Source organism: Bombina bombina, unplaced genomic scaffold (assembly GCF_027579735.1).
Source record: "Bombina bombina isolate aBomBom1 unplaced genomic scaffold, aBomBom1.pri scaffold_533, whole genome shotgun sequence".
Classification (NCBI taxonomy): Eukaryota; Metazoa; Chordata; class Amphibia; order Anura; family Bombinatoridae; genus Bombina; species Bombina bombina.
Window position 1 is genome coordinate 90,164 of NW_026511646.1, and position 14,231 is coordinate 104,394.

Genomic DNA, 14,231 nt, shown 5'->3' on the forward strand with positions numbered 1-14,231 from the left:
GTTAAATTATGTTACTTGGTCACATCATTATCTTTTTCATGATTTTCTTAACATTACATTATTCAAACCTCCTGCTATATATATTTTACTCTAAAGCTGGCTCCTTTCACACAAAGCCAGAGCTGGCCAAGAAGCAGACATAGCTGCTAATTGGTCTATACAACCTAACAATCACTATTCTTGTTTACAGTTAAAGGGACATAACATCTCAAATGTTTATTTCATTATTCAGATAGAGCATACAATTTTAAATAACTTTCCAATTTACTTCAATTATCTAATTTGCTTTGTTCTTTTTGTATTCTTTGTTGAAGGAGCAGCAACACACTATTAAAAGATGGCTGAACACATCAGGTAAGCCAATGACAAGAGGCATGTATGTGCAGTCACCAATCAGCAGCAAACTCACAGTAGTGTGCCTACCTAGGTATTATTTTCAATAAAGGATATCAAAGGAACAAAGGAAATTGGATAATATAAGTAAATTAGAAAGATGTTTAAAACGGAATGCTCTATCTGAATCCTAAAATAAAAGACTTTAGAAAATAGCTAAAATAATATTCTCTCTATGCAACATTAGGTCTCCATATAGATTTCCATATATTTAGAAATGTTAAACTGAAGAAAAGCATGGGTGCGATCCGATATACAACGCAGGTTTCGGCGCAAGCGTGGAAAATTTGCGCCACCCGTAGTTTCAGCTCGCACATCGAGCTATCTCATATACGGCGCTGGCAGTTGCTAAAGTGCCGTAAGTCGGACAAACTAGCGATGTCCAGAAATCTGCGTAAGTACAAATTTCTGGAGTCACCAGTGACTTGCGGCACTTTAGAAACTGCCGCCGCATAAAAAAACTGACTAAATTATAAAATCTCCCGTAACTGTCTAACACGCCTCCCAAGCATAGCCCAACATGTATACCCCTCTATCCGCAACCCCCCCCTCACTCCTAACAATAAATATATTAACCCCTAAACTCCGCTCCCGTACCCCGCTGCCAGCTACATTAACTATATTACCCCCTAATATGATCCCCCTACACCGCCGCCACCTATTTTAACTATATTACCCCCTAATATGATCCCCTACCCCCCGCCAGCTACATTAACTATATTACCCCCAATATGATCCCCCTACACCGCCGCCACCTATTTTAACTATATTAACCCCTAATGTGAGCCCGCTACCCCGCCGCCACCTACATTAACTATATTACCCCCTAATATGATCCCACTACAACGCCGCCACCTATTTTAACTATATTAACCCCTAATGTGAGCCCCTACCCCGCCGCCAGCTACATTAACTATATTACCCCCTAATATGATCCCCCTACACCACCGCCACCTATTTTAACTATATTAACCCCTAATGTGAGCCCCCTACCCCGCCGCCACCTACATTATATGTACTACCCCATAATCTGACCCCCTTACACCGCTGCCACCTATATTAAAATTATTAACCCCTAATCTAATCCCCCTACACCGCCGCCACCTATATTAAATGTATTAACCCCTAATCTAATCCCCCTACACCGCCGCCACATATAATAAAAGTATTACCCCCTAAAATACTAAAATGTCCCTACCCTAAACCTTTTGCTGGGCATTGCCCCAAAGTAACCAGCTCTATTACCAGCCCTTAAAAGGGCCTTTTGCGGGGCATTGCCCCAAAGTAATCAGCTCTATTACCATCCCTTAAAAGGGCCTTTTTGTGGGGCATTGTCCCAAAGTAATCAGCTCTTTTACCTGTAATCTGACCTCCCTACACCGCCGCCACCTATATTAAATATATTAACCCCTAATCTAATCCCCCTACACCGCCACCACCTATATTAAATATATTAGCCCCTAATCTGACCCCCCTACACTGCCGCCACCTATATTAACTATATTAACCCTAATTATACTAGGGTTAATATAGTTATTATATTATATATATTAACTATATTAAACCTATCTAACCCTAACTTAATTATTATTGCAATAAATCTAAATAATATTAATCTTATTAACTAAAATATTCCTATTTAAAACTAAATACTTACCTATAAAATAAACCTTAAGATAGCTACAATATAATTAATACTTAAATTGTAGCTATTTTAGGGTTTATATTTATTTTACAGGTAACTTGGTATTTATTTTAACTAGGTACAATAGCTATTAAATAGTTAATAACTATTTAATAGCTACCTAGTTAAAATAATTACCAATTTACCTGTAAAATAAATCCTAACCTAAGTTACAAATACACCTACACTATCAATAAATTAATTAAATAAACTACAATTATCTAAACTAAAATATAATTAAATACACTAAACTAAATTACAAAAAAAAAAAAACACTAAATTACAAAAAATAAAAAAGATTACAAGAATTTTAAGCTAATTACACCTAATCTAAGCCCCCTAATAAAATAACAAAGCCCCCAAAAATAAAAAAATGTCCCTACCCTAAACTAAATTACAAAAGTAATCAGCTCTATTACCAGCCCTTAAAAGGGCCTTTTGTGGGGCATTGCCCCAAAGTAATCAACTCTTTTACCTGTGAAAAAAAAGAACACCCCCCCATTACAACCCACCACCCACACACCCCTACTCTAAAACCCACCCTATCCCCCCTTAAAAAAACCTAAGTCTAACCCCCAAGTGCTCCTTACCTGTCCAGAAGACCGGCGGAGAAGGTCCTGTTCCAGGCGGAGATGTCTTCTTCCAGGCAGGGACCTCTTCTTCTTCCAGGAACCAGCCAGCGCGGAGTGGAGGAGTTGAAGACCGATGACCGCGGAGCTGAAGACCGTCCTCTCCGGAACTGAAGACCGGCGATGCAGGAACTGAAGATCGGCGACGCTGGAAACGAAGACCGGAGCCATGGAGCATGGAGGATCCTCTTCACACCATCGCCGCCGTACACTGAATCGGAATTCAAGGTACGCGATTAAAAATGGCGTCCCTTGAATTCCTATTGGCTGATTTGAGCCTTCAAAGCTACTTTAATTCTATTGGCTGATTTGAATAGCCAATAAAATAAGAGCTACTGTAATTCTATTGGCTGATTAGAATAGCCAATAGAATTACAGTAGCTCTTATTCTTCAGTTCCAGCGTCGCCGATCTTCAGTTCCTGCACCACCGGTCTTCAGTTCCAGATAGGACGGTCTTCAGCTCCGTGGTCATCGGTCTTCAACTCCTCCGCTCCGCGCCGGCTGGTTCCTGGAAGAAGAAGAGGTCGCCGCCTGGAAGAAGACTTCTCCGCCTGGAACAGGACCTTCTCCGCCGGTCTTCTGGACAGGTAAGGAGCACTTGGGGGTTAGACTTAGGTTTTTTTAAGGGGGGATAGGGTGGGTTTTAGAGTAGGGGTGTGTGGGTGGTGGGTTGTAATGGGGGGTTGTTCTTTTTTTCACAGGTAAAAGAGCTGATTACTTTAGGGCAATGCCCCACAAAAGGCCCTTTTAAGGGCTGGTAATAGAGCTGATTACTTTTTGTAATTTAGTTTAGGGTAGGGACATTTTTTTATTTTGGGGGGCTTTGTTATTTTATTAGGGGGCTTAGATTAGGTGTAATTATCTTAAAATTCTTGTAATCTTTTTTTATTTTTTGTAATTTAGTTTAGTGTATTTAATTATATTTTAGTTTAGATAATTGTAGTTTATTTAATTAATTTATTGATAGTGTAGGTGTATTTGTAACTTATGTTAGGATCTATTTTACAGGTAAATTGGTAATTATTTTAACTAGGTAGCTATTAAATAGTTATTAACTATTTAATAGCTATTGTACCTAGTTCAAATAAATATCAGATGTGGGGATCAGGAAGCCCCTGTATCATGTCACTTTTTGAGTGCAGGCCACAATATAAGTCAATTACGTTGGCAAATAATTGATGGAGTGGATAATCTAAGAAGAGGGGGCAACAGGGAAACCATATTAAAACAAAAGGAGTCATATTGGATACATAAATTGGATGCTTTAATTCCTAAAAGAATAAATAGAGAGCTGGATTTCAAAGTATTTCTGTAATAAATACCTTTGTTTTAAAAAATTGTGCAATGGTTTCTAGAAAAAGTATTGCTCTACAATAAAAATCAAGTATTGGTTAAAATGTATATATATTTTTAACAACTGATTGATAGGTAAATTGTATATTGTTTTTAACTTTGTTTATGTGTTTAATTGTAATAATATTTGTAACCACTAGGTGGTGGTGTTAAGTGATAGAATTCACTTTGTAACAGTATACATGGGGTTAATATGTAGGCCTATAAATGCACCTCATCAGATGAGGCTCATTAGCATGATTAAGGGATAATATCCCGAAACGTTGCTGCCTACCTGCTTTGTACCTGTATGGGATAAAGATGATTCAATAAAGCATTGAAAATTCATTGAGGTGCTGTGGATTTTTCTACTTTTCAAATAAATACCAAGTAACCTGTAAAATAAATATAAACCCTAAAATAGCTACAATGTAATTATTAATTATATTGCAGCTATCTTAGGGTTTATTTTATAGGTAAGTATTTAGTTTTAAATAGGAATATTTTAGTTAATAAGATTAATATTATTTAGATTTATTGCAATAATAATTAAGTTAGGGGTGTTAGGGTTAGATAGGGTTAATATAGTTAATATATATAATATAATAACTATATTACCTATATTAACCCTAATATAATTAGGGTTAATATAGTTAATATAGGTGGCGGCGGTGTAGGGGGGGTCAGATTAGGGGTTAATATATTTAATATAGGTGGCGATAGTGTAGGGGGATTAGATTAGGGGTTAATATATTTAATATAGGTGGCGGCGGTGTAGTGGGGTCAAATTAGGGGTTAATATATTTAATATAGGTGGCGGCGGTGTAGGGGGTCAGATTACAGGTAAAAGAGCTGATTACTTTGGGACAATGCCTCGCAAAAGGCCCTTTTAACGGCTGGTAATAGAGCTGGTTACTTTGGGGCAATTCCCCGCAAAAGGCCCTTTTCAGGGCTATTTGTAATTTAGTTTAGGGTAGGGACGTTTTAGTATTTTAGGGGGTAATACATTTATTATAGGTGGCGGCAGTGTAGGGGGATTCGATTAGGGGTTATTCATTTTAATATAGTTGGCGGCGGGGTAGGGGAATTAGATTAGGGGTAATATAGTTAATATAGGAGGCGGCGGGGTAGGGGGATTAGATTGGGGGTAATGTAGTTAAAATAGGTGGCGGCAGTGTAGGGGGATCATATTAGGGGGTAATATATTTAATGTAGGTGGCGGCGGGGTAGGGGCCTCACATAAGGGGGTAATATAGTTAAAATAGGTGGTGGCGGTGTAGGGGGATTAGATTAGGGGGTAATGTAGTTAAAATAGGTGGCGGTGGGGTAGGGGGCTCACATTAGGGGGTAATAATTTTAATATAGATGGCGGCGGTGTAGGGGGATTACATTAGGGGTTAATAATTTTAATGTAGGTGGCGGTGGTGTAGGGGGATCACATTAGGGGGTTAGACATTTAATGTAGGTGGTTTAGGGGTTAAACACTTTATTAGGGATTGCGGCAGGGGATTGCGGTTGACAGGTAGATAGACATTGCGCATGCGTTAGGTGTTAGGTTTTATTTTGCAGGCAGTTTAGGGAGCTACGGGGCTCCAATACTCAGCATAAGGCTTACTACGCCTGCATTTTGTGGCAAGGTGAAAATGGAGTAAGATTTCTCCATTTTCACCACATAAGTCCTTCGCGGGTTTGGTATACCTGCCTATGGGCCAAAAAACTACCGCCGAAGGCAGAAATATACGAGCGTAACTTCTAGGTTATGCCGTATATAGGATACCAAACCCGCGAAAAATTTGGCGTTGCCGGCTTTTGCAGGCGACGCTGCATATCGGATCGGGCCCCAAATGCCTTGTTAAAATCTTGCATAATTCTAAGCTTTGCACAATCCAGTCAATTAATGCACCTGTATCTATGTTCCTACTTATTTCCGTATAGAAACTATTTTTAGTTAGTTTTGTATGATCTATTTCTTTTAACACCATGGTGATTGTCAATCAAGATCTTAAATACTGTATGTAAATTACTGTAATCCCATAAAATCCCCTCACTCATGTCAGACTTCCTGGTCTATATTTTTCCAGATAAATTGTGATTCCATTTTTAAACCATGGCTCTGCTTAGCCCATCCTGTGGGATCAGGGTATTGAGTCTTTAAAAAAAAAAAAAGAGAATAGGATTGGTTATTACAGAGCTATGTTCCCTTAAAACCTTTGTATGCATTTCACCTGGACTGGGAGTTTTATTTAGTTTGATATTAGTCTACTCCTCATAGTGTTAATTATTAACCATGTTTAAGTAAAGGCTCAGTAGTTTTAATATGCAGCAATGTCTTTTCCATTGAATCCTTTCTTGTGTATACAGTAGAAAATGTATTTAGCACTTCAGCCTTCCCATTGTCACTTTTATACATCCTATGTTTCTCACATTATAGTATTTTTTTTAGCTTTTTCTTGAAATCATTTTCTATTTTTGCCAATCTGAGTCTTATATATTTGGAATGAGTAATCAGTGCCATGCTCTTTGAATAACATCAAATGTTATTTAGGTTAGGTGTTTTACGTTTCACATAGGGTCAACTTTGAGAAAAGAAATTTGGGAGGGGATGCTAAATGACTCTTCCCTACTTTCAACTCTCTCCTCCACCCACCTGCACCACCCCATTCATCTGTCTTTAGTGCTCAAGACTTATCAGACCACTTTTTAAACAAAACAAATACTATTCAAAGCAACAACATGACACGGCCTGCAATCTTTCATCTCCACCACGGTCACCCCCTCTACAACTCTTTGCATTTTCACACCGGGAGTAAAGCTGGTTTCTTTTTTTATTTTATTTTTTTATTTCATTATTTTGAATCCAACAATGTGATCAACATACAGAGTACAGTCTGTATGCCACGCAGGGCTTCATAAAGAGACAGAAGAAAAACAAAGAGAAGGAGAGAAAAGAAAACAAAGAAATTTCTTACTGCCTGTTGCAGACAACATTGTTGGTATTTTGCTTTTTATAATAAAATAACAATTTGATAGAATATCTCAGAGTCATGTAATTTTTCTTACAGTGAGTCGCTTCCAAACAAAAATACATTTTTAATTCAATTCCTTTTTGGACAAGTATGGTCAGTTTCCTGATCTCCAATATCTGGCTTTGGTGCTCCTCTTGGACCACCCAAAAAAAGTTGCTATTAACATGCAGTATCTCATATCAGGGGCAGGAAAAAAGGTCCTTCCTATCCAGTGTACCTCAGAATAAATATAGTAATTTAAGTTTTTATAAATAGTAAAAAAAAAGTAATAATAAATAATAAAAAAATAAATATAGTAATTTAAGTTTTTATAAATAGTAATAAAAAAAAAATACATTTTTCTGGGCTCCAGTCATAGTCTAAGCTAGTTTCTTACTGTCTTCCTCATGCTTCACTAACTGCCCGCTCGACCCTATCCCTTAACATCTAATACCTTCTCTGTCTTCCACCCTCACTCCTGCTTCTACTCACATCTTCAACCTATACCTTACTACTGGTTCATTTCCATCTTCTTTCAAACATGCAAAGGTCACTCCCATACCTAAGAAAAAAACCTCCCTTGGCCATAATTCTGGTTCAATCTACCGCCCCATATCACTGCTCCCTCTAACAGGTCATTTTCTTTGTCATTTGCTGTTGGCTACTCTTCAACGCCTTAAGACTCTGTCCTGGGTCCTCTACTCTTCTATATTTATACTTCTTATAAACAGCTATTCTGATGATACCTTGATTTACCTCTCCAACCCTGCTCTCTCTCCCTCTGTTCTTTCTCACATCAGCGACTGCTGATACCACTAAACTACTAATCCACTCCCTGGTAATTACCCAAATTGACAACTGCAATAACCTACTCACTGCCTTCCTCTCTCCTGCCTCTCCCCCCTTCAATCCATCCTAAATGCCTCTGCCAGGATACTGTGTCCCCATTCACAGCAGAATTAAATTCAAAATTCTCACCCTGACCTACAAAGCCCTCACCAACGACGCTCCCAACTACCTGTCCTCACTAATCAACAAATATACTACAGTCCGCCCCCTAAAATCCATTAATGACCTGATCCTTGCATCTTCTATCATCATGTCTTCCAATGCTAGACTGCAGAACTTCTCTCATGCAACACCAACCCACTGGAACTCACTTCCTTACACTGTCAGACTTTTCCCTAATCGGTCTTATTTTAAATGCTATGTAATAACTTTTTAGTTCAAGGAAACCTAACACCCAACTCAGTAGCAATTGAATTGTACTTTATTATTATTATTATACTTTATTTATGAAGCGTCAACATATTCTGCAGCGCTGTCCATGGATACAATTCATTTCAATAAAACAATGATATAAAACTTGTAAGAGACAGGACAACATTTACAAACACATAAAGAAGAAATTGAGGGCCCTATTTTTGTGGGAACTTACAATCTAGAAGGGTAGGAGGTTAAGAAACAGGAGGTGAGGACTGCAAGATTGAGAAATATGTTAATGCAGAGTTAGATGAGGGAAATGTTGTTAGGTAAGTGAAATTAATTTATTATTGAGTTGGGTGGTAGGCTTCTCTGAACAGAAAAGTCTTCATGGAGCATTTAAAGGAAGAAAGATTAGGGCAAAGCCTGACAGCACGAGGGAGAGTGCTCCAGAGGGTAGGTGCTGCACGACAGAAGTCCTGCAGTCTAGCATGAGAAGAGGTGATAGTCGCAGATGAAGGGACTTGCAGAGAGGTGCAGCAGATGCAGAGCGACAGGAAAGGTGGATTAGCCTGGCGGAGGCATTTAGGATCGATTGAAGGGGGGAACTAATTGTCCTCATCAAATTCTGTATTAACATCATTCCCCCCCTTACAGTCCTCACCTCCTGTTTCTCATCCATCTTTCATTCTAGGATTTTAAGTTTCCATGGAAATAGGGCCTCCTGTATGTGTTTCACAAATTTTGTTTTGTCTCTTACAAGTATTGTACCATTGTATTAATTGTACCCATACACAGTGCTTCAGAATTTGTTGTCATTTAATAATTATAATAATAATAATAATAATAATATTAAAATTTGTACTGGACTTCCTCAAACAAGCTTATTGTTGCAGAAAACAATATGGGCTTGCAATTTTCTTCACCTCAGAAAGGAGTTTTGTCTGGAATTGATAATCAGAAAACATGGAGTTTTGTCTTGGCCACAAAAATCTGTACGTAATCACTCTGCAATACTCTTTCTGCTAGCTGAATAATTTTATTGTAAGTAAAGAAGCAATCAAAGCCAAGACTGAAGCACACAAATAATCATTTAGATTTGGGACTAATTCTTCATCAGAGCACCCAGAAACAACTGCATATAACTACATACAGAAAGAGAAGCAAACTGCCAGGGATGTACAACAGCTCTATGGTCCAGTTACCACCTGGGAGTAGCTTCTTTTAGCCCAGTTGTGCTTTTCACAGGGGAAAATGTTCCTGAAGTATATCAATCTTATTCTGTACATCAGTCTGATTGCTTGTCTCTTTTTATGTAATTATGAACCTGGGTAAAGCCTCCCTAAGGGTAATGGGGGAAACCAGACATTGACTCCATACCCAATGTGGGCAGAGGAATATGGTTGCACCTCACTGACGAGGCCCAAAGGAGGCCAAAAATATCACCTGAGGTTTCCATTTCCCTTTTTCAGAGGAGAATTGCCTGGTATTTTGGGGCAGGACTGACCTTGTTAGATAGGATAAGACTGACATACACTAGTGTTCAAAAGTTTCGGTCACTTCAAAATTTCACTGTTTGAACAGAAAAGCTAATTTGTTTTTGTCCATTAAAATAACATAAAATTTATCAGAAATACTGTGTAGACATTGTTAATGTTGTAAATGACTATTGTAGCTAGCAACTGCTGATTTTTAAATGGAATATCTAAATAGGCGTACAGAGGTCCATTATCAGCAAACATCTGTTTTGTGTTCCAATTGTGTTTACTAATCCAAGTTTACCATTTAAAAAGGCTAATTGATCATTAGAAAACCCTTTTGCAATTATGTTAGCACTGCTGTGCTGACTAAAGAAGCCACAAAACTGGCCTTCATTAGTGATGTCGCGAACCTAAAAATTTGGGTTTGCGAACTGCGAACGGGAACTCCCGCAAAAGTTCGCGAACCGGCGAACCCCCATAGACTTCAATGGGCAGGCGAATTTTAAAACCCACAGGAACTCTTTCTGGCCACAATAGTGATGGGAAAGTTGTTTCAAGGGTACTAACACCTGGACTGTGGCATGCCGGAGGGGGATCCATGGCAAAACTCCCACGGAAAATTACATAGTTGATGCAGAGTCTGGTTTTATTCCATAAAGGGCATAAATCACCTAACATTCCTAAATTGTTTGGAATAACGTGCTTTAAAACATCAGGTATGATATTGTATCGATCAGGTAGTGTAAGGGTTACGCCCGCTTCACAGTGACAGACCAAACTCCCGCAGCGGGTACAACATCATCATCATCACACCGTACGTCCATGTGTGTAATGCTGCCTGAATGAGACATATCCCTGTTATCTACATCCTCTGGCAATACTGGTTGCGCATCACTCATTTCTTCCAACTGATGTGTAAATAACTCCTCTGACAGATCAAGTGAAGCGGCTGTGGTGCTAGTGTTGGTGGTGGCGGCAGGCGGGCGAGTGGTAACTTGAGAGGTGCTGCCCGAAGATAAGCTGGAGGAGGATGGTGCGTCAAGGTTCAGAGCGGAAGCTATAGAAGATTGGGTGTCCTGTGTTAAAAAGTCAACTATGTCCTCAGAACTTTTTGAGTTCATGGTACGTGGCCTCTGAACACTGGGCATTATTCTAGGGCCAAAGGGAATCACAGCACCACGACAATGACGGCACCTGCGGGGTGGCCTGCCTCTGCCTGTCATTTTTTTTAAATGTATACTTACACTACTATTAAACAAGATATGAGTGGTGCCACTGGGCAAGTGGGCACAGTATACGCTGTGAGCCTGACACAAAAAAGCAGACTGATGTTTCACAGTCCAAAAAGTTTTTATTTTTTTAAATGTACACTTACACTACTATTAAACAAGATATGAGTGGTGGCACTGGGCAAGTGGGCCCAGTATAAGCTGTGAGCCTGACACAAAAAAAGGAGACTGATGTTTCACAGTCCAAAAAGTTTTTTTTGTTTTTAAATGTACACACACTACTATTAAACAATATATGAGTGGTGGCACTGGGCAAGTGGGCACAGTATACGCTGTGAGCCTGACACAAAAAAGCAGACTGATGTTTCACAGTCCAAAAAGTTTTTTTGTTTTTAAATGTACACTTACACAACTATTAAACAAGATATGAGTGGTGGCACTGGGCAAGTGGGCACAGTATACGCTGTGAGCCTGACACAAAAAAGCAGACTGATGTTTCACAGTCCAAAAAGTTATTATTTTTTTAAATGTACACTTACACTACTATTAAACAAGATATGAGTGGTGGCACTTGGCAAGTGGGCACAGTATACGCTGTGAGCCTGACACAAAAAAAGCTGACTGATGTTTCACAGTCCAAAAAGTTTTTATTTTTTTAAATGTACACTTACACTACTATTAAACAAGATATGAGTGGTGGCACTGGGCAAGTGGGCACAGTATACGCTGTGAGCCTGACACAAAAAAAGCAGGCTGATGTTTCACAGTCCAAAAAGTTTTTTTGTTTTTAAATATACACTTACACAACTATTAAACAAGATATGAGTGGTGGCACTGGGCAAGTGGGCACAGTATACGCTGTGAGCCTGACACAAAAAAGCAGACTGATGTGTCACAGTCCAAAAAGTTTTTATTTTTTTAAATGTACATTTACACTACTATTAAACAAGATATGAGTGGTGGCACTTGGCAAGTGGGCACAGTATACGCTGTGAGCCTGACACAAAAAAAGCTGACTGATGTTTCACAGTCCAAAAAGTTTTTATTTTTTTAAATGTACATTTACACTACTATTAAACAAGATATGAGTGGTGGCACTGGGCAAGTGGGCCCAGTATAAGCTGTGAGTCTGACACAAAAAAGCAGACTGATGTTTCACAGTCCAAAAAGTTTTTTTTGTTTTTAAATGTAGACTTACACTACTATTAAACAAGATATGAGTGGTGGCACTGGGCAAGTGGGCACAGTATACGCTGTGAGCCTGACACAAAAAAAGCAGACTGATGTTTCACAGTCCAAAAAGTTTATTGTTTTTAAATTTACACTACTGTTACACCAGATATGAGTGGGGCCACTAGGCAAGTGGGCACAGTATACACTGAGCCTGGCACACACGCTGGCAGGCAACTGCAATTAGATTACTAGCAGACTGATGTTTCACAGTCAAAAAAGTTTTTTATTTTTAAATTTACACTACTGTTACAGCATATATGAGTGGTGGCACTGGGCAAGTGGGCCTGGCACACACGCTGGCAGGCAAGCAACTGCAATTAGATTACACTAGCAGACTGATGTTTCACAGTCAAAAAAGTTTTTTTATTTTAAATTTACACTACTGTTACACCAGATATGAGTGGTGGCACTGGGCAAGTGGCTTGGCAGGCAGGCAACTGCAATTAGATTACACAAGCAGACTGATGTTTCACAGTCAAAAAAGTTTTTTTTTTTTAAATTTACACTACTGTTACACCAGATATGAGTGGTGGCACTGGGCAAGTGGGCCTGGCACACACGCTGGCAGGCAAGCAACTGCAATTAGATTACACTAGCAGACTGATGTTTCACAGTCAAAAAAGTTTTTTTTATTTTAAATTTACACTACTGTTACACCAGATATGAGTGGTGGCACTGGGCAAGTGGCTTGGCAGGCAGGCAACTGCAATTAGATTACACAGAAAAGAAAAAAAAAGATGTTCTAGCCCTAAAAAGGGCTTTTTGGGGTGCTGGCGTGAGAATCCTAGTTGGTACTCTGTACCATCTTAGCAAAAGTTTGACAAACATCTCAAACAGTGACACAATAAACTCATGATTCACATCATATATATAATGCAAATGTACACATATGTGTGCAAGATTACTAATTTTTTATTACATTTTTTTACACATATATATACTTTTTGTATTGAACTGATTTTTTTTGCACTTGCACTTTATTACACTTGCCTTGTACTTACTTTTGTGGTATAGAAATTTTTTGCACAAGTCACTTGAATTTTTTGCTATCTATTAGTTTTACCATTATAGTGCTATCTGTGTATAGGATTGGTTAGATTTTCAAATATAATTTCGTTGTCTCTGTTTTCCTACTTTGTACAATGACAATAAAACGAATCTAATCTAATCTAATCTAAAAGACAGTGACACAATAAACCACATATTTCGTGGACAGCACTGCTCTCTGCCAATCTGCCTCCAAGTGGCTAGCACCCATCTCCCTCTCCCATTCCAGGGTGTGGTGTAATTTAACAAAAGCAGGGGAATTTAGAAGTATCTGGTAATGGGTAGTCAGAGCTCTATAGAGAGGCTTGCCCACAAGCCATCTCCTTTCCCATTGCGTCAACTCTCTTACTTTATCTGTTGGAAAACCCCACACCCAGATCAAAGATATTAACCTAAGATACTCAAAATGTAGCACCTTTGGGAGCTCTCCGTTGGAACAGGCTGTGGTCCTCAAGCTCTCTCTATCGTATAGGTCTTGTGTGCGTTTTAGCCCCAAAGAACACCAACGCCAAAAACCCCGTACACCGTCTTATTTGTTCAGCTAAAGGCTCCACCGTTATAATATATAGAAGGGGGGATACGGGGCACCCCTGATGTGTGCCATTCAAGATATCAAATGGGTCAGACTGGAACCCCATACCCCGCACCCTGGCAAAGGGAGCCAAGTAAAGGGCCATAACCGCCACAATGTATGGAGCAGGGAATCCAAAGGATCCCATCACTTCTCTCATGTAATATCATCTCACCCTGTCAAAAGCCTTTTCAGTGTCAAGTGACAGGGTGATTAACGGGATCTCCAGCGATGCTGCCTCAGTAAAAATATCTAGAAGCCATTGCGTATTATCAGAGCCCGGACAGCCTCTCGTGAAGCCAATCTGGTCTTGGTATATTAGCAACGGCAAGACGGTATTTAGCCTATTGGCCAAAATCTTTGAATATATCTTGAAGTCAAAGTTAATCAAAGAGATCAGACGATAGCTTGCACAAAGACTCG

At 39.1% G+C, this 14,231-nt stretch overlaps 1 protein-coding gene across 1 annotated transcript in view; it reads right to left on the reverse strand.

Moving 5' to 3' along the window:
- Positions 1–14,231, reverse strand: part of LOC128643889 (carbonic anhydrase-related protein-like) — a 105,692-nt gene that overhangs the window by 19,513 nt on the left and 71,948 nt on the right. The window lies entirely within an intron of this gene.